Raw genomic sequence first — 24297 nt, forward strand, 5'->3', positions numbered from 1 at the left:
GAACCACCAGAAGGTGCTGGACCTCAGTGTCCGGGCAGAACGATGGAGGTGGAGACGCTCCTTCAGGTATACTGGACTGAGGCCATTTGGGGCTTTCAAGGTCAGCACTAACACTTTGAATTGTGCTCGGAAACGTACTGGGAGCCAATGTAGGTCTTTCAGTGTGGTCTCGGCGGCCACTCCCAGTCACCAGTCTAGCTGCCGCATTCTGGATTAGTTGTAGTTTCTGGGTCACCTTCAAAGGTAGCCCCACATAGAGTGCATTGCAGTAGTCCAAGCGAGAGATAACTAGCGCATGCACCACTCTGGCCAGACAGTCTGCGGGTAGGGAGGGTCTCAGCCTGCGTACCAGATGGAGCTGGTAAACAGCTGTCCTGGACACAGAATTGACCAGCACAATAAAACCATTCCATCGAAACGTTAGAAGCATCCATCCATAATTAAAATGTACAATAAAGAAAACCCACCGAACCAGCGTTAACAATGAAAACAATTGGAACAGGATGTTCTGGTCTGGAGATCAAGGGAAGGAGGCTGTTTTCACAGGTGTGTCTTCCCGAGTGGGGGAATGGCAGCACTGATGGGGCGCCCTGTGTTTCAGAAGGGAGACCTTAGAATAATAGAATCTGATGAGTCTTAAGAGTTGAAAGGGACCCCTAAAGGTCATCTAGTCCAACCCCCGGCAATGCAGGAATCTCAAACTAAAGCATCCCTGACAGATGGTCCCCCAACCTCTGCTTAAAAACCTCCAATGTGGGTGAGTCCGTTCCAGTGCTGAACAGTTGAGAGAGTTCTTTCTTGAATCTTGGCATCTCTGTTCTTCTCATTTGAAGCCATGGATTCGAGTCCTGCCTCCTGGAGCGGCAGAAAACAAGCCGATTCCATCTTCCACGGATCTTCTTCTGACAAGATTGCCAACAGCCCCATCCAATCCTTTGCACATGAAATTATTTTTTTGGGGGTGGGGAGGATGTCAAACTGGCACAACAAGAGACCTTAAAACCTTCATTGGGGGTTTTTAAGCAGAGGTAAAGCAATCAGTGACCATTATCAGGTATCCCAGCAGACAGGATTTCTGCTGTAAACGGCCTCCTTCTGTGATGCATGTGTGATGTTTTTGGGGGTGGTCTTGGGCTCCAGGGTGGGCAATTTCAAAAGTCTACATAAGGGCTCGCGCACCATTGTTCGGGGTTCCTCCTCCCTCCTGTGTGTGGTGAGTGTTGCAACAGTTTAATAAAGATCTTACTAGCCTCTTTGCTTCTCAATATTCTCTGGTTGGCCTCTGTTATTTTCTCCTACCGACAGGGAACCCACTTAAGGACTCTAAATAGGCTCTTGGGTACCCCATAAGGGAAAGGGAGCAGAGTTTTTTTTATTATAACACAGATGTCCCCCATACTATATTTGTCCGTCTGGTTCTTCCTGTCTTTGCAGAACCTGACATTTGACCCTAGTGAAATTCCTGTTCTTAAGGAAGAGCTACTAAACAGTGACAGGATCTGCAATTAGAGAGCCAGGCGAGGTGGAGCTGGTTATTTGAAATTCTGCCAGTGTGATAGGAATTTTGAGGTCTTAGATACATGCTAAATGTTCATAAGTGTACCAACCAAGCGCGTAAATAGAGCAGCACAGGAAGACCGACCTGAAACCATTTTGATTCCCAAACTGAGCAAATGTTTTCTCTGCAAGGTCAAAGGAAAATGGAAGAGCCTCCCCATTGTCTTTTCCTTCACAAATCCTGTCTTAAGGGCTCATTTAAGATATGAATAGGGTGTGAGGCTGTGACCTGGCTCAGGAAATAAGTAGTTATCATTTCAAAAGACTGGCCAGGCTCCCCAGGCGATCCAATCAAGTGACCATTAAACAGGTAACCTGGCAGACAGGAGGTAAACACACCACTCAGATTTCTGCTGTAGACCACCCTTTCTGTGATGTAGGTATGGTGTATGGAGGGGTGGTCTTGAGCTCCTGGGCAGGGAATTTAAAATATCTATACTGTATAAGGACATGTATGGAAGTGAGAGCTGAACCATAAAGAAGGCTGATCGCTGAAGAATGGATGCTTTTGGATTCTGGTGCTGGAGGAGACTCTTGAGAGTCCCATGAACTGCAAGAAGATCCAACCTCTCCATTTTGAAGGAAATCAGCCCTGAGTGCTCACTGGAAGGACAAATCCTGAAGCTGAGGCTCCAAGACTTTGGCCACCTCATGAGAAGAGAAGACTCCCTGGAAAAGACCCTGATGTTGGGGAAGATGGAGGGCGCAAGGAGAAGGGGACGACGGAGGACAAGATGGAGGGACAGTGTTCTCGAAGCTACCAGCATGAGTTTGACCAAACTGCGGGAGACAGTGGAAGACAGGAGTGCCTGGCATGCTCTGGTCCAGGGGGTCATGAAGAGTCGGACACGACTAAATGACTAAACAACAAAACAAATACTGTATAAGGACAGGCACACCTTTGTTCTGGGTTCCTCCTCTTTTCCTGCGTGTGAGGGGAGCACCCTGTTGCAACAGTTCAATAAAGATCAGGCTTACCAGCTGCTTTGCTTCTCAATATTCTCTGGTTGACCTCTGTTATTTTCTCCTACTAATAGGGAACCCACGTAAGAACTCTATACAGGCTCTTGGATACCCCGTAAGGGGGAAAAGCACAGATTTTTTTTACGACACCAGCTGGGGCACCGATCTGCAGCAATCGCTCTGCCTGACAGCCCCTGGGGGCTGACTCATCGACCAGAGGTCCTGTACCATCCGGTGAGTCACCCAAGCCACCCTGGCTTCCCGTCGGGAGGCCTCTCGCCCACCCCCTGGCCTGCCCCGGCCTGCAGTGACTCGGGCAAAACGTGAGCCCTGCGAGGAAGGCACGCAGCGGTGACGCCAGCCAGGGTGGGCAGTGCCAAGGCACAGCATCCCGTCTGCGGTTAACAGTGATGTATTTTAAGACATTAGACTCACAACTGCCACTTCCCCTATCCCGGGAACCTGGCCCTGCCGCCGCAGAGCTGGGGAGACATTGTCCTCCAGAGGGCCACATTTCCTTCCATACAAGCTTCTGGGGGCCACATTGACAGTGGGGGCGGGGTCAGGAGGGAAAGTAGGCGGAGCAACAAACATGAATCTTAACTGTAAACAATAGGCTAGCTTCCCAACACACACATAATTTTAAATTGGTTTTCAATTTAACAAATTCAGTTCAATTTCAATGCAATACTGCCGTGAGATTTTGACTTCCTATCTTCACTTCCACGATGTTTCTATTCAAATCATTCATCGCCTGCCATATACGTAATATTTCTCCAACGCGTGTATCTTACAGTACATTCCTTTCATCATTCTCTTTCCTTTGCTTATATTTCAAGTCCCGCCTGCGATTTCATTTGACAGCAATCTTTTCTCAAATGACAAACCTAGAAAGCATCTTAAAAAGTAGAGACATCAGCTTGCCGACAAAGGTCTGTACAGTAAAAGCTCTGGTTTTCCCAGTAGTGATGTATGGAAGTGAGAGCTGGACATAAAGAAGGCTGATCGCCGAAGAATTTATGCTTTTGAATTCTGGTGCTGGAGGAGACTTTTGAGAGTCCCATGGACTGCAAGAAGATCAAACCGATCCATTCTGAAGGAAATCAGCCCTGAGTGCTCACTGGAAGGACAGATCCTGAAGCTGAGGCTCCAATACTTTGTCCACCTCATGAGAAGAGAAGACTCCCTGGAAAAGACCCTGATGTTGGGAAAGATGGAGGGCACAAGGAGAAGGGGACGACAGAGGACGAGATGGTGGGACAGTGTTCTCAAAGCTACCAACATGAGTTTGACCAAACTGCGGGAGGCAGTGGAAGACAGGAGTGCCTGGTGTGCTCTGGTCCATGGGGTCACGAAGAGTCGGACACGACTAAACGACTAAACAACAACATTTTCTCAAATAATCCGAACAGGGTCTCAATTCTGCTAGAAGTGTTTCTTCTTTATTCATCTGAATGATTCAAGTCACTCAATCCACTGAGCCAGCGAACCGAGTCCTGGGTTCGAATTCTTAGGAGTCCAGAGAGCAAGATGCTCAGTCTAATGTCCCTCACGCGAAGGACGTCTGAGCGGACAAAATGAAGTAAAACAAGGACAACGCTCAGCGTGATCCAGGCTTTAACCCCGAGACACATTTTCAGCGCTTCAAGTATATGGAGCACTTGCAGTTAGCCACCACCTAGCGGCAACATTTCTGCTCTCAAAGCCCTGCCCAGATTCTGCTGGCATCCCATAATTCCACGGAGGAAGTGCCATTACCCAGCAATGAGCACAGAATCCCCCCTCCTGAAAACTGCAGAGGTTTTTGTTAAATAAAGTTTACCCAAGTTTTCTTTTCCTCCTCCCTTCCAGTTCCTTTCTCCTTTTGTGTTGTGCATTTTAGATAAGCCAGTGGTTTTTTGCAAGTCGCTCTGGCAGCCCTTTTGACCCAAGAGCAAGGGGGGGAAACAGGTCAATAAAACAGGATTACGGCAGTACAGACAGGGTTGGCACCTTGTGGGGCAGCGTCTGGCATCCGAAGGCTATTTGATATTCTGCTTAGCCTCTTTGCAAACAACAGCATATATGCCAATTCGCTTCGTTTGCAGAATTAAGCTCCACTTTGGCACAATATCCTGGAATTTCTGTTTCGCTGCTGTTGTTTTTATTTTCTCTCTCCCTCTGCCTCTCTTTCTTTTCAAACTGCAAATAGCCCTGAGGATAAGTGGGAGATTCCTCCAACCTTCCAAGATGAGGAGGATGATAGGAATATTGACAGAGAAGGAAAGAGCTGGAAGGCAAGGGGTCCAGAGCTGACCCCCGACCTCAGCCCTTGAAGCTGGAGGTCAATGGGGCAAACCCTACTTTGAAGCCCGTGGGATTTGCAGCACAGAAGGGGTTACTGATGCATCTCCTTGTATTTTGGGTTTTTAATGTTGCATATACATTTCCCCCAGAGCAAAACAAAAATCTTACTGTGTTTTAGTATGACCTAAACCCCTAAACCCTTTCTTGCGAGGAATCCTATTCGGAATAAGGGAATTTCCCTTTAAAAAAAGGGAAATGTTGACAGCTATGCCTAAACCATAGGTAGGCAAACTAAGACCCGGGGGCCGGATCCGGCCCAATCACCTTCTAAACCTGGCCTGCAGATGGTCCGGGAATCAGTGTGTTTTTACATGAGTAGAATGTGTCCTTTTATTTAAAATACATCTCTGGGTTACTTATGGGGCATAGGAATTCATTCATATTTTTTCCTTCAAAATATAGTCTGGCCCCCGCAAGGTCTGAGGGACAGTGGACCGGCCCCCTGCTGAAAAAGTTTGCTGACCCCTGACCTAAACCAGTTAGGGATGCAGCATATTAAGCAGTGGGCAAATATCCCCAGGGATGATTAATCACCTGCCATTTAGGAGGAGATATGATAGCCATCTTCAAGTATCTCAAGGGCTATCGAATGGAAGAGGGAGCACGCTTGCTTTCTCCTGCTCTGCAGGGTAGGACTCGAACCCGTGGCTTCACGTTTCGAGAAAGGAGATTCCGACTAAACATCAGGAAGAACTTTCTGGCGGTAAGAGCAGTTTGACTGTAAGACGGGTGGTCATGGGCTCTCCCTCCTTGCAGGTTTTCCAGCACAGGTTGGATGGCTATCTGTCAGGGATGCTTTAGCAGAGATTCCTGCATTGCTGGGGGTTGGTCTAAATGACCCCTGGAGAGCCCTTCCAACTCTAAAATCCTACAATTCCCTTGCTTCCCTCCCTGATCCTCTTCTTTTGGGTAACTTTGTGGGCACACAGTCACAGCTGCCAGGACTCCTCCTCTGCCACCAACCCAGAATACCATATGATACGATACAATAATCTTTATTGTCATTGTCCCATACAGAACAACAAAATTGAAAATCTACATAAGACATTCAAAAACCAACCAGCTTGCTATCCCAGCCTGGTTAGCCCCTTAAAAATTCTGATACCCCATTTTTAAATACAATATACTCCCATAGAGACTCCTTATACTGCATTTAAAACCAAAATCGTATTTGGGTAGAAACTGTTTCTCAGGCGGCTAGTCCTGGTCTTTATAACCCTGTACCTTCTTCCAGAAGCCGAAAGAGATCATTTCCAGGGTGCGCACTATCCTGCGCTATCTCTGCCACTTTCTTATGACACCTGGAAGTGTAGATTTGATCCAAGGTGGGAAGAGTGCACCCAATTATTCTCTCTGCAGTCTTTGCAACCCTGGACAGCATTGTTTTTCCCCTGACGGTGCAGCTCTCAAACCACACACACAGACCATAAGTTAATACACTCTCCACAGTACAATGGTGAAATGCCATCAACAGGTCCTTTGAGAGTTTGTTTTTCCGGAGGATTCTCAGAAAATATAACCTCTGCTTTGCTCTCTTCATCAGGTCTTTGCTGTTTTCTGCCCAGGTTAAGTCCCCAAACTGTGCAAACCCGTTACCCATCCACGCCTCCTCTTTCCTTCCATTGACCACCCTCCTGCTCCAATTCCCGGGGAGAGGACGGTGGGAGAGCGCAGTGCAAAGAATTCTGCTTCTCCGCCCCCCCCATCTCCCTGCTGCGGCTTGTGAGTTGTTCTTGCTGCCCCATTTACCGCTTGGCATGCCGCCCGCCTGAGAATTCCCAGCAGTAAATTTCCACTTCGACTTCTTCATCCAGCCACAGAAAAACCCCTCAGTTTTGCAGATCTGCGTGTGTTCCACACACAAACCGCTTTTGCTTTGCCTCCCTGACCTGCTGCGTCTCTCTGTGCAGGGAGTTCCTCTTTGTTTGTCAAAGCAGGGGGGCATTTTTTTAAAAAGGCCAACCCTAAAAAGTCTTATTTCATTGGGACATCCCCGGGGAAAACCCACAGGTCTTGCTGCAGCCTGAAGATGCTGTTAATTTCTCATAAATAGGAACAAACCCAGCTTCAGGGAGCCAAATATTTAAAGCATTCATCTCATTTGTTTTGCACTCCCTGCGCATCAAGTCAGTTCTTGTTGCAACATTCAATTCAATCATTAGTCACTTGAGAAGGCTCATTATTTTATGAGGCTATGAACCCTGGTTGTTGTTTTTCATTCTCCTCCCCCTTTCTCTCTCTCTTTATTTCAGAATTCCTATTGGTTTGTTATTTTAACCTCATAACAAAGTCTCAAAAGGCAAACAGGGGCCAACCAGTACTCTGATACTGGGAAGCGTTGATGCCTCTGACTGCGTAGGCAGATAAGAACCCTCCTGGCTAGCAGCTATCCACAGCTTTCTCTGCCTCATGTGGCAGGGAGTTCCACAGTTTCAACTATCCTTTCTCTGTGCTGTGTGTATTTTTATGAACATCTTTAAAAGTCCCAAACGCTGCAACCTTTCCCTTCTTATCCCCTCACTTGGCTTTTTTTTTTAAAAAAAAGTCAAACCCAGGACCGGATTTAGGTTTGATGAGGCCATAAGCTACTGAAGGACATGGGGCCCCCCTTTCTATGTCCAGCTGTCCTTTGTCAACAACAAACTGTTGCTGTTTTTTGTGTTGCATATATGCTAGATGGTAATTTATGGACCTAATAGGTATCTAAAGCCATTTGCACATAACAAGATATGTATTTTATCAAAGTCATTGTTAAACTGAAATGCATGCAGAATGTAGGCACCCTATATATAGAAAGGAGCAAACCAGTGATATTTTAGGGAGCAGGCTGGCAGGCAGGGCCCATTGTTTACATCACAGGAGCCTACACAACACAAAACACTGTAACTGTATGTAGATTTTCTTTTATTTGTTTTTTATCTTATATTTTGGAAATGTACATCCAGTTCTCCCCCCCCCCTTAAATTTTTTTGGGGGTCCCCAAGAGAGTGGGGCCCTAAGCTATAGCTTGTTTAGCTTATACGTAAATCCAGCACTGGTCAAACCCCAAAGCTGTTTAGTTCTTTCTACTAAAACACAAAAAAATCCCCCACCAAGTGATTTCTTCAATTGACCTTTCGGAAATCCACACCCACAACATCAATTCCTTTGAAATCCCGGTAATGACCAGGAATATCTGAATGTAACGGAAGCCCTACCTTATCTGAACCATTTCCATTTGCAATATCCTTTTTAGTGGAGGCGACCGGAACAGTACATAGTGTGGCATGCTCAGCCCACCCCGAATCGGTCCACTCTGCCCCCTCAAATCCCCTGCCCTCCGCCTCACCCTCCAGCCTCTGCCCTCGTTCACTGCAAATACAGCGGGCCAAGATGTCCCTGTGGCTTCTGAGAAATCCCTGGCTCTGCGCCCCTCGGAGCACCGCCTGCGGGCACCGTTCCAGCTTCCTTTGACCAGGCCCTGCCCTGCGGCCCCTCATAACGCTGGCGCGTCTCTCCCTGAAGCTCCGTCTTCCTCTCTCGGAAGACCTCCCTTGCAACCCGGCCTTCACAGCTTGAGACCAGATCGCCACACCCACACGCGCCCACTTAACCCCTTTAATCCTCAGAATCGGCACAACTCGTCTCAAGAGACAATGGAGCGTGCCTCCAAGGATGAAGTCAAACTGTTGGAGAATCACAGCGCCTGCTGTGGCCGCAGAGGCCGGCAACTTGGAACTGCTGCGTCCCGTGTTAGCAGTGTTGCTGTGTTAGCAGCAGCGAAACAACCTGCAAGCCTGGCCAGTTTGTCTGGGGTCCTGAGCTGCCCAGATGACAAGATGTGGTCCAAAGGAAAGAAGAGCAAGACATTTGGCACCAGCTGGGCTGCAGGGACGCGGGTGGCACTGTAGGTTAAACCACAGAGCCTAGGGCTTGCCGATCAGAATCCCTGCAACGGAGTGAGCTCCTGTTGCTCGGTCCCTGCTCCTGCCCACCTAGCAGTTCGAAAGCACGTCAAACTAGATAAATAGATACCACTCTGGCGGGAAGGTAAACGCCGTTTCCATGCGCTGCTCTGGTTCGCCAGAAGTGGCTTAGTCCTGCTGGCCACATGACCCGGAAGCTGTACGCCGGCTCCCTCGGCCAGTAAAGCGAGATGAGCGCCGCAACCCCAGAGTCGGCCACGACTGGACCTAATGGTCAGGGGTCCCTTTACCTTTACCTGGGCTGCAGGAGTTGCTGGAAGGAGACAGACAAGGTGCCACGCAGTGGCTGCAGCAACCAGATGATTATGGGCCGGCCCTACCATTAGGGGCAAAAGGAAACAGGGCAGGAAATGGTTAAACACTTTCATTTTTTAGTTGTTTTGTTTTTGATTGGGTTTAGTTGTTGTATTCCCCTCATTTGGGTACCAAAATGACATGAGCCGCCTTGAGAAGGAAACAGCTGGGGGGGGGAGCATTTCCTCTGCCTCAGACAGCAAAATATCTTGGCTTGGGCTGAAACCTACTAGATAGACCCTAAGGGAGAAAAGGATGCAATTCCTTTTTTAAAAAACAGGGGTGAGGGAAATGGGGGCACACATAGAGGTCCGCCGCATCTACTCTGACAAGACACGCATTCCAACAGAGAGAGGGGGGAATGTGGTGTTCACCCTGGAAGGGGGCCGCATGACAAGGAGATGAGCTCGGCTTAATATGGCACACTCAAGTTGCAGTGGATTTCGGGTACAACTTTGTTAATGTTAACTGCAGTGCTAATAATGCCAAGGCTACCCGTGAGTTTGCCCAGTCCTTTTAAAACCCTACAAGTTGTGGGTCATCACTGCCTCCTGTTCCATAGTTTAATTATGGTGCTGCATGAAAAAGCCCTTTACTGTATTTTATCTGTTCTGCACCTTCCAATATTATATATATGAGAGAGAGGGGGGCTGTTCTCTGGCCACTTCCTCCAGGCCATGGATGATTTTACACATTTCCACTCCTTTCTCAGCTTTTCTCTAAACCGAAAAGTCCAAAACATTGCAAGCTTTCCTGTTTTCATTCTTTCACCTCCTCCTCCATTTCCTCAAATGACTGGTGCAACCCTCGTTTTCTCTTTTATTCTGCGAACTTAAATCATTTCCACCACCCCTGGCAATTCGCACACGAGTGCAGATTTCTGGAGCCAGCACTGGAAGCTGAGGGGCTTTAAATGTCACTTCGTGAAAATGCCCTCGCAGATGGACAACCATCCAAACCGAACTGTCAGAATCTGAGCGAACGAACGGGGCAGGGAATCTCCCTCCAGCCCATAAAACCAACGGCGTAATCAAACCACCGCCCAAAGTTCCTCATAAACCAGAAGGCCAAACGGAGTGGATTAAGCTATTAAATATGAAAAGATAAGGCGAGAGGGGCCATCCTCAAGAGCAAAACGGAGGGACCGCAGCCGAGCCCCATCAGAAAGGGCGCTCTATTCTCCGCCCCTCCCAGTCTGGCAAGGGGAACAGACCCCGATTCATCCCGATTCATAAAAGAGCACGCAAAACACAAAACACAAGAGAGGGGGGCATGCGTGGGCACCCCCAGTTTTGCAGGAGACCTTCCTAAGGCATTGCGCCTGATGGGGGTCAGTCTGATTTCTGAAACCCTTGCCGCCTCCCTGGGCACCCCAAACGCAAGCGGGGGGCAGCCCCAGTCAGCTCCTTTTGGCCTCTTCCTAGCGCTGCCTCCCTAAGGCTGGAACATACCGTATTTTTTGCTCTATAAGGCTCATTTTTCCCCTCCTAAAAAGTAAGGTGAAATGTGTGTGCGTCTTATGGAGCAAATGCAGGCTGCGCAGCTGTCCCAGAAACCAGAACAGCAAGAGGGATCGCTGCTTTCTCTTGCTGTTCTGGCTTCTGAGATTCAGAATATTTTTTCTCTCGCTTTCCTCCTCCAAAAACTAGGTGCGCCTTGTGGTCTGGTGCATCTTATAGAGCGAAAAATACGGTACATTTGGGACTCTTTATTATTCTCTAATGGGCCCTGAAGACTGGGGAGGGGGAGGGAAAGAGGGAACCCCACTTCTGAGCCCCCTTCAGTCATCCCAAGAACGTGAGAGAGATGGAGCGAAGAGGATGTTTAGCCTGGGCGACAGGGAACAACTCACCTGGCAGCAGGCAGGAAAGGGGCGATGGCTTCCTGGAAATCAAAGCAAAGCCTGGCACCGATCCGTCCCTGCTGACCGCGCGCTTCGCCAGGGAGCAGCCAGGTCCCCTTCGGCCTCGTAGCAGGAACAGAAATGTTTGTGGGAAGGTCTGAATGTAAGGGGAATTTCTGGCCTATTCTTCCGGCAGACAAAGAGCCTTTTCTCCCCGCTCTCCGCGCTGGGTGAGGGTGCCCTGCTAAACTTCTCCTGGACTGGGCACAGAATGCCGGCTCTCTGAAGCGAAGCTCAAGCAAAGGGCCACATCCAGCCTTCTATCTGCGGGGGCCAAGATCAGAAGCTCAGCCTCAGAGCGACCCTTTATTTTCAGCCTACAGAGAAGGGAGAGTCAGACGAGAAAAGGGTTTGGGGGCCCTGAGAAAGCTTCCCAAATCTGACACAGCCCTGGGCGCCACAACACATCCATTCATCTTTCAAGGGCCCCGTGACTTTTCTCAATTATGTTTCAGGAAGCCGAGAGCAGCTCCAGAAGCAAGGAAGCTGTAACTTTGGACTCTCCAGCCAGAGATAAAAAATAAAAAAATTCCCAGTCACCTGGTGGTCACCAAGGCAGAAGGAGCAGCAGCAGCAGCAACAACAAAAGACCTGGAATTCCTTTCCATTCTTGGCTTGCTGCTGAATTCTTAAAACTGCCCAGAAATTGGGAGCATTGTCCCTCTAAACCCAGATATGCGCACAGCAGTGAGATTGTCGGAGCTGCCTTGTTTTCCCAGCTGCAAAAGGGAAGGCTGGAGGGCAAGCCTCGATTTGTGAGCCCGGCACCAACCGGAAGCCTCGGGGATGCAGCTTCCAAGCGTGCAAGCCAGGGGCTGTACATCTCTCCTTTGGCACCGCTGCCAGGAACAGCTGTGGCACGCAAGCTAAGGCTTGCATCCCAGGACCCAGCGATGGGCACGCGAGTCTTGGCTCCTGCTGAAGTCTCTGCAGACCTCATCCCCCCTCGGCTACCTCGAACAAGCGTCGATGCCAAGAGGAGGCCAGTGTGGCAGACATGCCAAAGCCCGCTTCCATTTCCTCCTGCTCCTGCAAGCTCTGGGTTTTACCAGTGCACCTCTGTCGGAAAGGCATGCCAGCTGCACCCTTAAAATTTCCCAGCTTTAGCAAATCTGAGCCGTCAGCAGGCTTCGGTAAGGAGTCAAGGGCAGAGAACCTGCTACACACGCAGAAGTTTAAACTACGGAACTCCCTGCCACAGGATGCAGCAGCGCACCGCAGAGCCAGATGGCTTTTGTTAATGGAGGAATCTGAGGGCTCCCTTGGACAAAAAACAAGGACACCAGCCAGGAATACCAGAGCAAAACAGCAGCCAGTAGGCTTGGTCTTTATTGAAGACGGTCGCAACAGGACTCCCACCTGCCACCAGGTGGAACAAGATGGAAGCTCCAAACAAAAGAGAACCCAAACTTTTATCAGCTGCTAATCCCCATGTTACACCCCCCCAACCTACATCACTAATACATCACAGTTACATCATAAAAGGGGAGGTCTGGTGGCAGTAATCTGAGCATCCTGGACCCTGCCCCATGGTTCCCCTTGCCCTCCACCAAACACCCATCAAGTGTAACAAAAGAGATATTTACATTTCCCTGTTTCCCAGCCAAGTCAATCACACCCTTTTGTCTTCATCTGGGTTTGTTATTTCTGGAATGGCTACCTGTCTGGCACTCAGGTATCAGGATGCCAGGGATTATCACTCAGGCAGAGGGGCTGCTGAGTAGATGAGCTCACATGTCTATATGAATTTCTGAAGTTTTCCCAGTGAGCCAGTACACAGGTACATTGATCAGTGAATTCTTACACTTGATATTCTGCAGCAGAGGCCCTTTGAATAGATAGGAAGAAACTGAGATGAAGTGTTTTGTGGGGACAAATCACAAAAGTGACAAAAGTGATGGTGCTGGTTTTGGTAGTGGGCTGCATGTGCAGGATATCTGCTGGAGGGGCAAACCTCCAACACCACCTATACATAAATTCCTGTAACAGTTTTAAAAAGGACTGGACCAATTGATGGAGGAGGATAACGCATGACGGCTGAGCCCTGACTTAGTCAGAGGCAGTGATGCTTCTGAATACTAGTCGCTTGGAAACCTCAGGAGGGGAGAGGGCTTTTGGGTTCGGATCCTGCTCGGCCCCTGTGAGAACAGGATGCTGGAATAGATGGGCCACTCGCCTGATCCAGCCGGCTCTCTGGTGTCCCAGGTTGGATTCCTGGCATCTCCAGGTAGAGATGGGAATGTCCTCATGCTAAGATCTTGGAGAGTCCCATGGCACTCAGTGTCAACTACAGTAAGCTACCGGATTTGTCGTTCCATAAGACACACTTTTTTCCTCCTAAAAAGTAAGGAGAAATGTCTGTGCGTCTTACGGAGCGAATGTGTGGTCCCTGGAGCCGAATTGCCCAGGGGCGAAAAGCAGATCATGCTTTTTTTTTTAGAACAAGATAAGGGGGTGTTGAAACAAAGCCGCTGAGCAACTGATCAGCAAGCAATCGGGAGGGAGATAAGGGACACTAGCAATAAAGGAGGCTGCCTGGGAGGGGGGAGGTAAAAGCACATGGATCCTCAGGATTTTTGCATGGGTCACCCCAAATTCACCAACAGATCACATAGCATGTCCATGGCTACAGCCCGCACCAGAAAATCACGCATCCACTGTTTCGTGGGGCAAGAATGGTGCAAAAACGTGGTTACAAAGCACGGATCCACATGGATCCTCAGGATTTTTGCATTGGGCTACCCCAAACTCACCGTCAAATCACATGTCTGTGGCCACAGCATGAACCACAAAAATCATACATCCACTGTTTTGTTCAGAATATTTTTTTCTTGTTTTCCTCCTCTAAAAACTAGGTGCATCTTATGGTTAGGTGTGTCTTATGGGGCAAAAAATACAGTGATTTGACCCAGCAGCCGGCTCATTTCAAGGCTGCTTCCTGTGGTCCTACACACTTCCTATCAGGTCAGATGACCAAGAAAGAGGCAGTTTTTACTCAGCGGTTAAAACCTTTAACACAGTGTCATAGCCCCGCAAAGAGCTCATAAGTCTGTTTAAGAAGTGTTTGAGTTTTTGTCTTGTAATTTTATGCCCTGAGATCTACAGATGAAGGCCAGTACAGTATACAAATTTAGTAACAACAACAATAATAAAATCAGATTGCAGTCTAAAGGATTCACAATTTCACTTGCAGCCATTAGATGTCCACCTCTAAAAACAGCATTCCAAAAATGTAGGGGTTTTAGAAGAGCAAGTCGCTAGTCCTCAAGTCTTCAGAAACATGATTGGAGAAAACCCCAAAGGACCCACAGACATAACGAGAAAAGCAGGTGTTAACAAATACTGAAATCACACGAAGTAACAGAAATATTCCAGCAAAGGTAGAGTTTCACCACTTTGCGAGACCAAAAAGGGCATTAGCCACAGCATGGCTGACCCAGGATGTTTTTCTGCCTCAAAATCAACTGCACCCCATGATGTCTGACACAACGACCCTGCGGAGGAGGCCCTCAGATCACAATGCTGCTCCAATAGGCAAGTCTTAAAAAAACCCCACACATGAGCAAAGCTAGTAATGGGGAAAGTCCCTTCCCTGCCCCACCATGTCCCCCACTCACTGTGGGAAACACACACACACACACCCCCGGCCACCTGCCAGGGATGCTTTAGTCAGTGGCGTAGCGTGGGTTGTCAGCACCCGGGGCAAGGCAAGTAATTTGCGCCCCCTAACCCGTGGATTTGTGCCCCCTAAGCCGTGGATTTGCGCCCCCTAACCCTAACCCCCAGATGTTGCGCCCGGTGCGGCCGGGCCCCCCTGCACCCCCCACGCTACGCCACTGGCTTTACTTGAGATTCCTGTATTGCAGGGGGTTGGGCTAGATGACCCCTGGGAGCCCCTCTAACTCTACAGTTCTCCGATTCTATAAGCAGCAGCACACATTTGCAAGTCCCCAGAGCAGCTGAGAGACCCAATTACACGCACTTAAAACAATTTTCCCCTCTGCAGCTGGAGGCGGCTCCAAGACCTATTTAAAATCCCCCCCCCCCCAATGCAAACCATTTCGTATGCATTTATACTTAAAAACGCAACTAGGACACAAAACCCTAGTTCTTCGGGCATTCCAGCAAGAAGCAAGAAAGGGATTTTGCACAGGCCTCGGCCACAAGCAGAACTGGGGCTATTGAATTCAGCGAGGCTGAGAGGGAGGAGTTTAAAAGGTCTGGGAAAATGCAAACAGAGGTTTATTTCCAAGCAAAGCTCAAATAAATACAAACAACAGCAGTGCTATAAGGTCCGCATCCCATAATGTTCCCGGGTTCGCTTTGCTGAAGTGACACCTCTCCCGCAGCAGAAATATTAAGAAGTCCACTTTGCAGAAATGTCACAGCGTGGATCTGCTTAGGGAAGCTTTTAATGTTTGATGTTTTATCGTATTTTTAATATTCTGTTGGAAGCCGCCCAGAGTGGCTGGGGAAGCCCAGCCAGATGGGTGGGGTATAAATAATAAATTAATAATAATAATAATAATAGTAATAATATTGTAGATTGTAGCCTCTGAGCCTCCCTATTTGACAGCCCACCCCAACTGGGCGCCATCCAGCTGTTTTGTACTACAAGTCCCACTGATGCGCTAGCCGGGGCTTCTGGAAGTTGTAGTTGCAAATGGCTGGAGGGCACCAGGTTGGGGAGGGCTGGTTTACAAGCTGTTTCCCCCCCCCCCTTTGCAGGGGGTTGGATTAGATGACCTTTGGGGGTCCCCTCCCAGCTCTGAAATCCTACAGTCCCAAGAAACTTTCATCTTATAATGTATATAAAACAGACAGATCATTCAGAACCTCATTCGTGTGTAATCCTCGTTTGGCTCCTGCATTCATTTCACCAGCGGGTCACTAGCAAGCGCGGGGGGGGGGGGGTTGAGAAAGCTCCCAGAAATTCAACAGGGGAAGCTTCTCTGAATGACAAAAGCCAGTAGAGGGGGAAACTTCCCCTGTTTACTTTCTGCCTGCCTCGCAGAAACTCAACAGGGGAAGTCCCCCCCCCCCGCGCTGCTCCCCACTGGTGTTTGGAATAAGCTTTCCCTGTTGAATGTCTGCCTGCTTTGCACAAGCTCGGCCGGGGAGCTTCTCCAAATGAGGACGAACGGGAGCTGTGTTAGAAGATCCCCCAGCCCCTTGACTTCCCCCGAGGCAGGCAGAAAGCCAACGGGTGGGAAGCTGCCCCCGTTGAATGGGGAACAGATGGGAAGCTGCCCCCGTTGAATGCCTGCCTGCTCCGCGGCTCTTCAAGACCAGAGGCAAAGGAGAGCAGCCCCGCCGCTCCCAGCACCCGCGATCCACTTACCGCCGCGCCGACTCCTTCCCCGGCGCCTCCGTGCGCTCTCGGCCGGCGGAGGCGGCGCCTGGGCGGGGAGACGAAGCGCTCGCCGCCGGCCAAGCGCCTCCCCGGCCGGCCCTCCTGCCTGCCTGCCTGTCTTCTTTCCTTCCTTCCCGGCCAGCGGACGAAGGGCTGGCCAGACGCTGCCGCCTTCCCCCTTCTTTTTCCTCCTCGGCGGAGACGCGTAAAGAAAGGAAAGGCGCAAGAGGAGGGCAGAGGAGTAGTGCAGGCGAGGCGCTTGCTGCTCCGCAGCTGCTCCTCCTTCGCGCGCGGGCTCCGCTCCTCCTCCTCCTCCTCCTCCTGCCTCCTTCCCTTTCTCCGCCGGGGAAAACTGGGAGGGAACTTCCCCGCGGGAGGGGCGGAGGAAAGGCGCGGCGGGCCAAGGAGAGCACCTTTTGCACCCAGGGCAGCAAGGCTCCTTGGAACTGGGGGTTATTTTCCCCCTCTTGCACTGCACTCCGTTGGTTAGAGCGCGCCGGTGCTGATAACACCGAGGTCGCAGGTTTGAGCCCCCTAAGGGACAGCTGCGTATTCCTTTTTTCTTTTTTCCCCCCCAAAAATAATTGATTTTCCAAAATTTACAAACAAACATAAATCCTAACTGTAAATATTCCAGTCTTAATAACATTGTTACGTGACTTCCTCTTATCCCCCTGGCTGAGTTCCAATATATATCATTGTAACAGTTTTCCAAAAATTTCTCAGAAAATTTACTTAATCCATTAACGTCTTTCTTTCTTTTCATATAGAATTTGAACATGTTACAGTGGTGCCTTGCAAGACGAAATTAATTCGTTCCGCGAGTTGTGTCGTCTTGCGGATTTTTCGTCTTGCGAAGCACGGATACCCTGGGTATTAATGGTTTTAAGAAAAGGGAAACAAACTCGCAAGGCGTTTTCGTCTTGCGAAGCAAGCCCATAGGGAAAATCATCTTGCAAAGCCACGCAAAAAACGAAAAACCCTTTCGTCTTGCGCGTTTTTCGTCTTGCGAGGTACCACTGTATTATCTATAGCATCACATATTTAAATCCTAAGCCTATCTGGTGTTTGCAAGTTTTTCTATTTAAATTATCTTAACATATTTAACTAAATAGTCTTTAAATTTCTTCCATTCCTCCTAGTACTCCTCCTCCTTCTGGTCGCGGACTCTTCAGTCAGGTCGGCTAGCTCAGAAATGTCCACCATCTTCATCTGCCATTCCTCCACTGTTGGGACTTCTTGTGTTTTCCAATTCTTAGCTAACAAAATTCTATCTGCAGTTGTGGCGCGACAGCTGCGTCTTCCTGCCTGGCTGGGGGTTGGACTAGATGATCCTTGGGGTTTTCCAACTCCATGGTTCTGTGACTCTGTATATCACAAACTTTCTCCTATTTTAGGGCCAGCTGTTTTAGGGGGCTGTCTCCATATCCGTTTGGGAAAAAGGTCTTGATGGTGCACCATTTATTATTATTATTATTATTATTATTATTATTGGCTTAAGGTAAACAGGCATCCTTTAACAGCAGATCACCACCACCTGTCCATTCCTACTCAAAAGTAAGTCCCAGTTCGATGGGGCTTATTACCCAGGGACAGGGTTGCAGGCAGTCTAAATCATAGGTGCGTAGAGTTGGGAGGGAACCCCAAATGTCATCTAGCCCACCCCCACCCTGGCGCAATGCAGACATTGCAGCTAAAGCAAGCATGATGGATATAGACCAAATCCCAGGCAAATACACCATCAAAGGTGCAATCATGTAAAAAATGAGGGGGATACTGAAATAAGAGCCCAAGGGTCATCAGGCCAATCTAGCCCAGCTGTGCAAAGGAGGATTGCACGGTAACAGAAAGACACGCCCATTGCATCATGGGCACCAATGAATGCACAACTCACACAGGATGTGGCAGCTAGACTGGGGACTGGGAGCGGCCGCCAAGACCACATAACACCGGTCTTGAAAGACCTACACTGGCTCCCAGGACGTTTCCGAGCACAATTCAAAGTGTTGGTGCTGACCCTTAAAACCCTAAATGGCCTCAGCCCAGTATACCTGAAGGAGTGTCTCCACCCCCATCATTCTGCCCGGACGCTGAGGTCCAGCTCTGAGGGCCTTCTGGCGGTTCCCTCCCTGCGAGAAGCCAAGTTACAGGGAACCAGGCAGAGGGCCTTCTTGGTGGTGGCACCCTCCCTCCCTGTGGAACACCCTCCCATCAGATGTCAAGGAAATAAACAACTACCTGACTTTTAGAAGACATCTGAAGGCAGCCCTGTTTAGGGAAGTTTTTAATATCGGAAGGACTATTGTATTTTAATATTTTGCTGGAAGCCGCCCAGAGTGGCTGGGGAAACCCAGCCAGATGGGCAGGTTATAAATTATATTATTATTATTATTATTATTTAAAATGTGTCCAGAGGGGCTGCTTTTGCCTTCCTCTCCCTGCCATGGGTTCAGCGCTGCCTCTCAGCTGCTCCAGAGCCAAATGAAATACTTTAGTGATGAACTGGACCACTGGCCCCCTCTGGAGTCCGACTCCTGGACTTGCATCAAGACCCAGCGCTTGGTGCAAAATGGCCACAGATTTTGAGATTCGCCTCAAATGTGGGTTCTCTACCCTGACTGCCTACAAATCATTGTCCGGAATAAGCACCTTCTTTTGAAATCCATTGGATAAAGCCACATAGTATTAGTATTATTAGTATGGGTCAACAGTCTTCTGCTGTGGGCCCTGGAGGAGGGTCAGCCAGACGGCAGTGCCCCAAACGCGCCCTCTGGCATTAAAGTCCTGTTTGCCACTCCAAGCATTCGGCTTCCAGGAAGCCCTATGAATTGCACGAACAATCAAAGGAATAAATAAATAAGACTGGCACCCCAGTGCCATGGTGATGGTCCGCATGCAACAAAAGCGTGACTCAGCGGGCGCAGCTGGCGATGCCACCGCTGCGATGACTCAGCACAAGGCGCCCAGGCCTCCTCCTCCTCTGCCTCTCTGCCTCTCCCTCCCTTCACCCCTGTGCCCCCTGGCATCCGAAGCACCCTCCTAACTCCCCCAAAGGTGCCCACAAGAGACTCACCTGGAGTTGTGCATCATCCCGGAGGTGGGAGGAGGAGGAAAGCAGAATCTCACGGGGACCAGGACTTTCCTTTCCGTTAAATGAGATCCGTGTGCCGTGGGAGGAATAAAAAACGGGGAATATTTACTTGGAATAAAAAGGAAAGGGAGAGGGAGAGAAGCAATTTCGGTTGCCTTGCCTCTAGGGGGATATGGCAGCATTGGGAAAGGCGCAGGAAAGGGCAGCCGAAATGATTGAGCTGATTGAGCAAACCCACAAGAGAGAAAGGTTGCAGAGTTTGGGACTTTTTAGGGTTAGGGAAAAGGTGACCTGATAGAATTGCATAAATTGATGCATTGCCTGGAGAAAGTGGTTAGAGAAAAGGGCTTCTCCCTCTCTTAGAGGAGTAGAACTCAGGGGCCTCCAAGGAAGAGAAAAAGAAGGGACTTCTTCATGCAGCACAGAGGTGAACTATGGAACTCACTGCCACAGGAACTTGCTGCCAACATGGGAGGCTGTGCTGGTCCCATGGGTTACCCGAGAGGCGAGGTCCAAGTCTGGTCCGTGGTCAAAGGTGCAATGAGGAGGCAGTCCGTAGTAGCTGAAGCTGGGTGCAGGGCAGGGAGTCGGGTGAAGTCAGGAAGAGGCTTGCAAGCAGGGAGCCAGGACGGGTCAGGAGCTCAGGCAGGAACTAGTAACCACCAATGTTGCTCTCACAACTTGGGACTAGGGCTGACAGGCTTTTATCTGCCCTGAGGCACAGGGCGGCCCCGATCCTCTGGTGACTCGCCTCTCCTGGCCTGGAGGCGAGGACTCCTCCTGCGGGAACTCAGTTCCCTCCGCCTCTCTGCCCTGAGCCTCTGCAGCTCAGGAGTGGCTGGAGGGTTACCGGACCCAGAGGCAACCTCAGCTTCCTCTGACGGGGCTGAGAGTGGAGCACCTGCAGGCAATGGGTCCTCCATCACCTCAGGAGACAGAGCAGACTCAGCTGGTGTCTGCACCTGAGGATCCAGCACAGGCTCATGCCCCAGCCCTGGCTCAGCTGGTTCTGGAGGCGGGGAATCCTGTGCAGGCTGGGATCCCTCAGGTTCAGCATCCGAGTCTGAATCCCAGGCCATCACAGAGGCTTTAAAAGGGGATGAGCAAATGAATGGAGAGAGCTGCTAATGGCTCTGCTCTGCCCTCGAGAGCTGAGAGGTGCTCCTGTGTTCGAATCCTGCTTGCGGATTTCCCACTTGCAACTGATTGGCTGCTGTGAGAACAGGAGGGTGGACTCTATATGGGCTACTGGCCTGACCCGGCAGGGCGTTTTTGTTTTACGTTCTTCTGCTCTTCAGTTGACCTGAGGCAAAGGAGCAGCAGAGGCAGTCTTCACCAGCTTCCATGCTTTGTAATATTGCCAGGCGCCAAACAAATCCCCATCATCGCAACACCCTACAGCCCAGCTGGGATGCTCCAGATGTTTTGGACGACAATCCCCATTGGCCTCAGCCAGGACAGCTGTGGTCGAAAACATCTGGAGGGCAGCCAAGACTGCCTAGCGATGAGGACATCAGAAGAGGCTGCAGCCAGATCCCCCTCCAGTCCAGGATCCTCTTCTCACAGGGGCCAACCGGACGCCCTTTATGGGAAACCCATAAGCAGGATTCGAACACAAGACCCCTGTCCTCTCCTGGGGTTCCCAGCAACTGGGATTCAGAAGCGTTGCTGCCTCCAATTCTGGAAGCAGAGCTGAGACATGCTGTCTAGTAGACTTATTGATAACCCAAAGACGAGAAGGCTACGATTCTGGGTCCAAAGTACAGCACATAATAATTGAAAGAACTTGAATATTCAGGTTACTGGCATTATGTTTTGGCTTATTTATGGGGGGAGGGGAACAACTACTAATTTTTTTATTTATATCCCACCCATTTGACTTGGTTTCCCCAGCCTCTCTGGGCGGCTTCCAACATACAGTGGTACTTTGGTTCTCAAACGCCTTGGTACTCAAACAACTTGGAACCCAAAACCTACAAACCCAGAATTACTGGTTTGCGAACTTTTTTTGGGAGCCGAATGTGCTCTGCTTTGAGTGCCACACTTCCATTTTGAGCGTTAAACTGAGGTCTGTCTGTTTTTGCTATTTATTTTGTGGTTTTGTTTTTGCAGCTCTTTTTCGTTTTGTTTTTGTGACTGCGTGGAACACAGTTCAACTACTGATTGACAGATTGATTGATTGTGTGTGTGACTGCAGTGCATTGTTTATTACTTTCATTTTATGGATCAATGGTCTCATCAGATTTTAAAAATTCATGTTAAATTGCTGTTTTAGGGGGTTTTAAATGTCTGGAACGGATTAAACCATTTTGCATTACTTTCTATGCGAAAGCTGCCTTGGTTTTGGAATGGGTTGGGTTTTGGAATGGACTTCCAGAACAGCTTAAGTTTGAGAACCAAGGAACCACTGTATATAAAAACATAATAGAAAATTAAACATTAAAAAATACTTCCCTATGCAGGGCTGCCTTCAGCTGTTTTCTAAAGATTGTACAGTTACATATCTCCTTGGCTTGGGGGGCACATAACTCAATACCCTCCGATGGAAAAAGGGATGTCCTAAGGACACAGAGCAAAGACAAACCTAGACAGCATCTTAAAAAGCAGAGACATCACCTTGCCAACAAAGATCCGTATAGTTCAAGCTATGGTTTTCCCAGTAGTGATGTATGGAAGTGAGAGCTGGACCATCAAGAAGGCTGATCGCCGAAGAATGGATGCTTTTGAATTCTGGTGCTGGAGGAGACTCTTGAGAGTCCCATGGACTGCAAGAAGATCAAACCTCTCCATTCTGAAGGAAATCAGCCCTGAGTGCTCACTGGAAGGACAGATCCTGAAGCTGAGGCTTCAATACTTTGGCCACCTCATGAGAAGAGAAGACTCCCTGGAAAAGACCCTGATGTTGGGAAAGATGGAGGGCACAAGGAGAAGGGGACGAGAGAGGACGAGATGGTGGGACAGTGTTCTCGAAACTACCAACATGAGTCTGACCAAACTGGGGGAGGCAGTGGAAGACAGGAGGGCCTGGTGTGCTCTGGTCCAGGGGGTCACGAAGAGGCGGACACGACTAAACGACTAAACAACAAAACAAAGGACACAGATTGTTCTCTCTCTCCTTCCCCACTTCATGGTTTTTGCCCCCAGCAAGATCAACTATTTGGGAGGAATCAAAAGCTCGCAGGCTACTTTGTGATATTTTATTTGGCTTAAACTTCAGAAGAGTTCGGCTGCCGGGTCAGGCCAATCAGAACAGATGGATTGGCAGGTGGGCTTCCTCATCCATAGTTGTCCCGTGGGGGCGGGGCCAAAAAAGGGCCCCCACTGCTGCAATAATTATATTGCCCTAATGTGGATTTGGGCATTTTTCTTATGATATGATCATGAAAGGAGGCAGCAGGGGGCGCTGTTTCACACACACAAGTATTTCCAAGTGCCGCCACACGAGGGCGCCAGATGTTCAGTCTTTAGTAAAAGTATTCGCATTCTGGAAAGCAAGGCTATTATTATTATTATTATTATTATTATTATTATTATTATTATTACTACTACTACTTCTTTGAGGGATGGTGAATATTTCTTAATGTTGTCCAAGTATTATACCTTTAACAAAAGAAATGAAAAGAATCATAAAAGTTGCATGTATGGCAAATGCCGTCCAAAAATGATATAATCTGGTGCTATTTTTGATTATGAGAGTTTGTGATCCAATGTTTATGCCATATCTTGGCATACTGCCATATTGCCTCTTTTGCACACGTTTCTTTAAATATTTCCCTTTCATCCTGACCACACTCACTTTTTTTGGTCCCTTTTATTGAATTGTTTGAATACCGTATTTTTCGCACCATAGGACGCACCTTGTTTTAGAGGGGGGAGAACAAGAAAAAAAACCCTCCCCTCTCTGCCCAGCGCCCCTTGAGCGAAGCGGCAGGAGGTGCTGCGCAGAGAGGGGGAGAATTTTCCTCCTCTTGTTTTCCCGCTCTAAAACAAGGTGCCGTTTAAGGTGTGTGCAGGCGGCTACCTTGGAAGCCTAGAGAGTGAGAGGGGTCTGTGTGCACCGACCCCTCTCGCTCTCCAGGCTTCAGGTTCCTTTCGACCTGCTCTTTGGGGCTGGCGGGGGGAAGCCCACCACCAGCCCCAAAGAGCAGGTCAGGGAGCAGTGGAAAGGCGCAGCGGAGAGGCTCCTGCCATAGCCACGCGTCACCTCTCCAGCCGGGAGAGGGTCGCAGGGCTATGGCGTCTTCGCTCCATAGGACGCACACACATTTCCCCTTCATTTTTGAAGGGGGAAAAGTGCATCCTATAGAGCGAAAAATACGGTACTCTGTTATCCTTGTGTATTAACAATTTAATAAAATAATAACATTTTTAAAAAGGATGTTGGGTCCTGGCTAGTGGCGTAACGTGGGGGGTGCAGGGGGGGCCGGCCGCACCGGGCGCAACATCGGGGGTTAGGGTTAGGGGGCGCAAATCCACACGTTAGGGGGCGCAAATCCACGGGTTAGGGGGTGCAAATTACTTGCCTTGCCCCGGGTGCTGACAACCCACGCTACGCCACTGGTCCTGGCGACCATGTCCCAGTGACGTTTTCACTCTGAAAACGTCCTCGTTTCTGTCTTCAGCATCACTCGCCCCATCTTCCGGGTGACAGCCCTTTGAGATATTTGAAGATGGCTCTCATATATTTATTAAATTTATATGCCTCCTTTCATCCAAAGGTCACAGGGCGGTTCATATCGCCTCTCAGTCTCCTCTTCTGCAGGCCAAAGATGCCCAACTCTCTCAACCGTTCCTTACAAGGCTCGGTTTCTAGATCTTTCATCAG

General features: G+C 49.3%; 1 protein-coding gene across 6 annotated transcripts in view; it reads right to left on the minus strand.

Moving 5' to 3' along the window:
- Positions 1–11327, minus strand: part of ARAP1 (ArfGAP with RhoGAP domain, ankyrin repeat and PH domain 1) — a 137955-nt gene extending 126628 nt beyond the window's left edge. For 3 of the 6 annotated variants that reach the window (XM_081909549.1, XM_081909551.1, XM_081909548.1), the window contains exon 1: positions 10978–11324. The gene's annotated coding sequence lies outside the window, so the exon portion shown is untranslated. Of the gene's footprint in view, positions 1–10977 lie in introns of all 6 variants that reach the window. The other 3 variants (XM_081909552.1, XM_081909550.1, XR_014168017.1) reach the window with 2 other exon arrangements.
- Positions 11328–24297: the final 12970 nt, after the last annotated feature.

The sequence above is a fragment of the Podarcis melisellensis genome, assembly GCF_964234715.1.
Source record: "Podarcis melisellensis genome assembly, chromosome: 4".
NCBI classification, from domain to species: Eukaryota; Metazoa; Chordata; class Lepidosauria; order Squamata; family Lacertidae; genus Podarcis; species Podarcis melisellensis.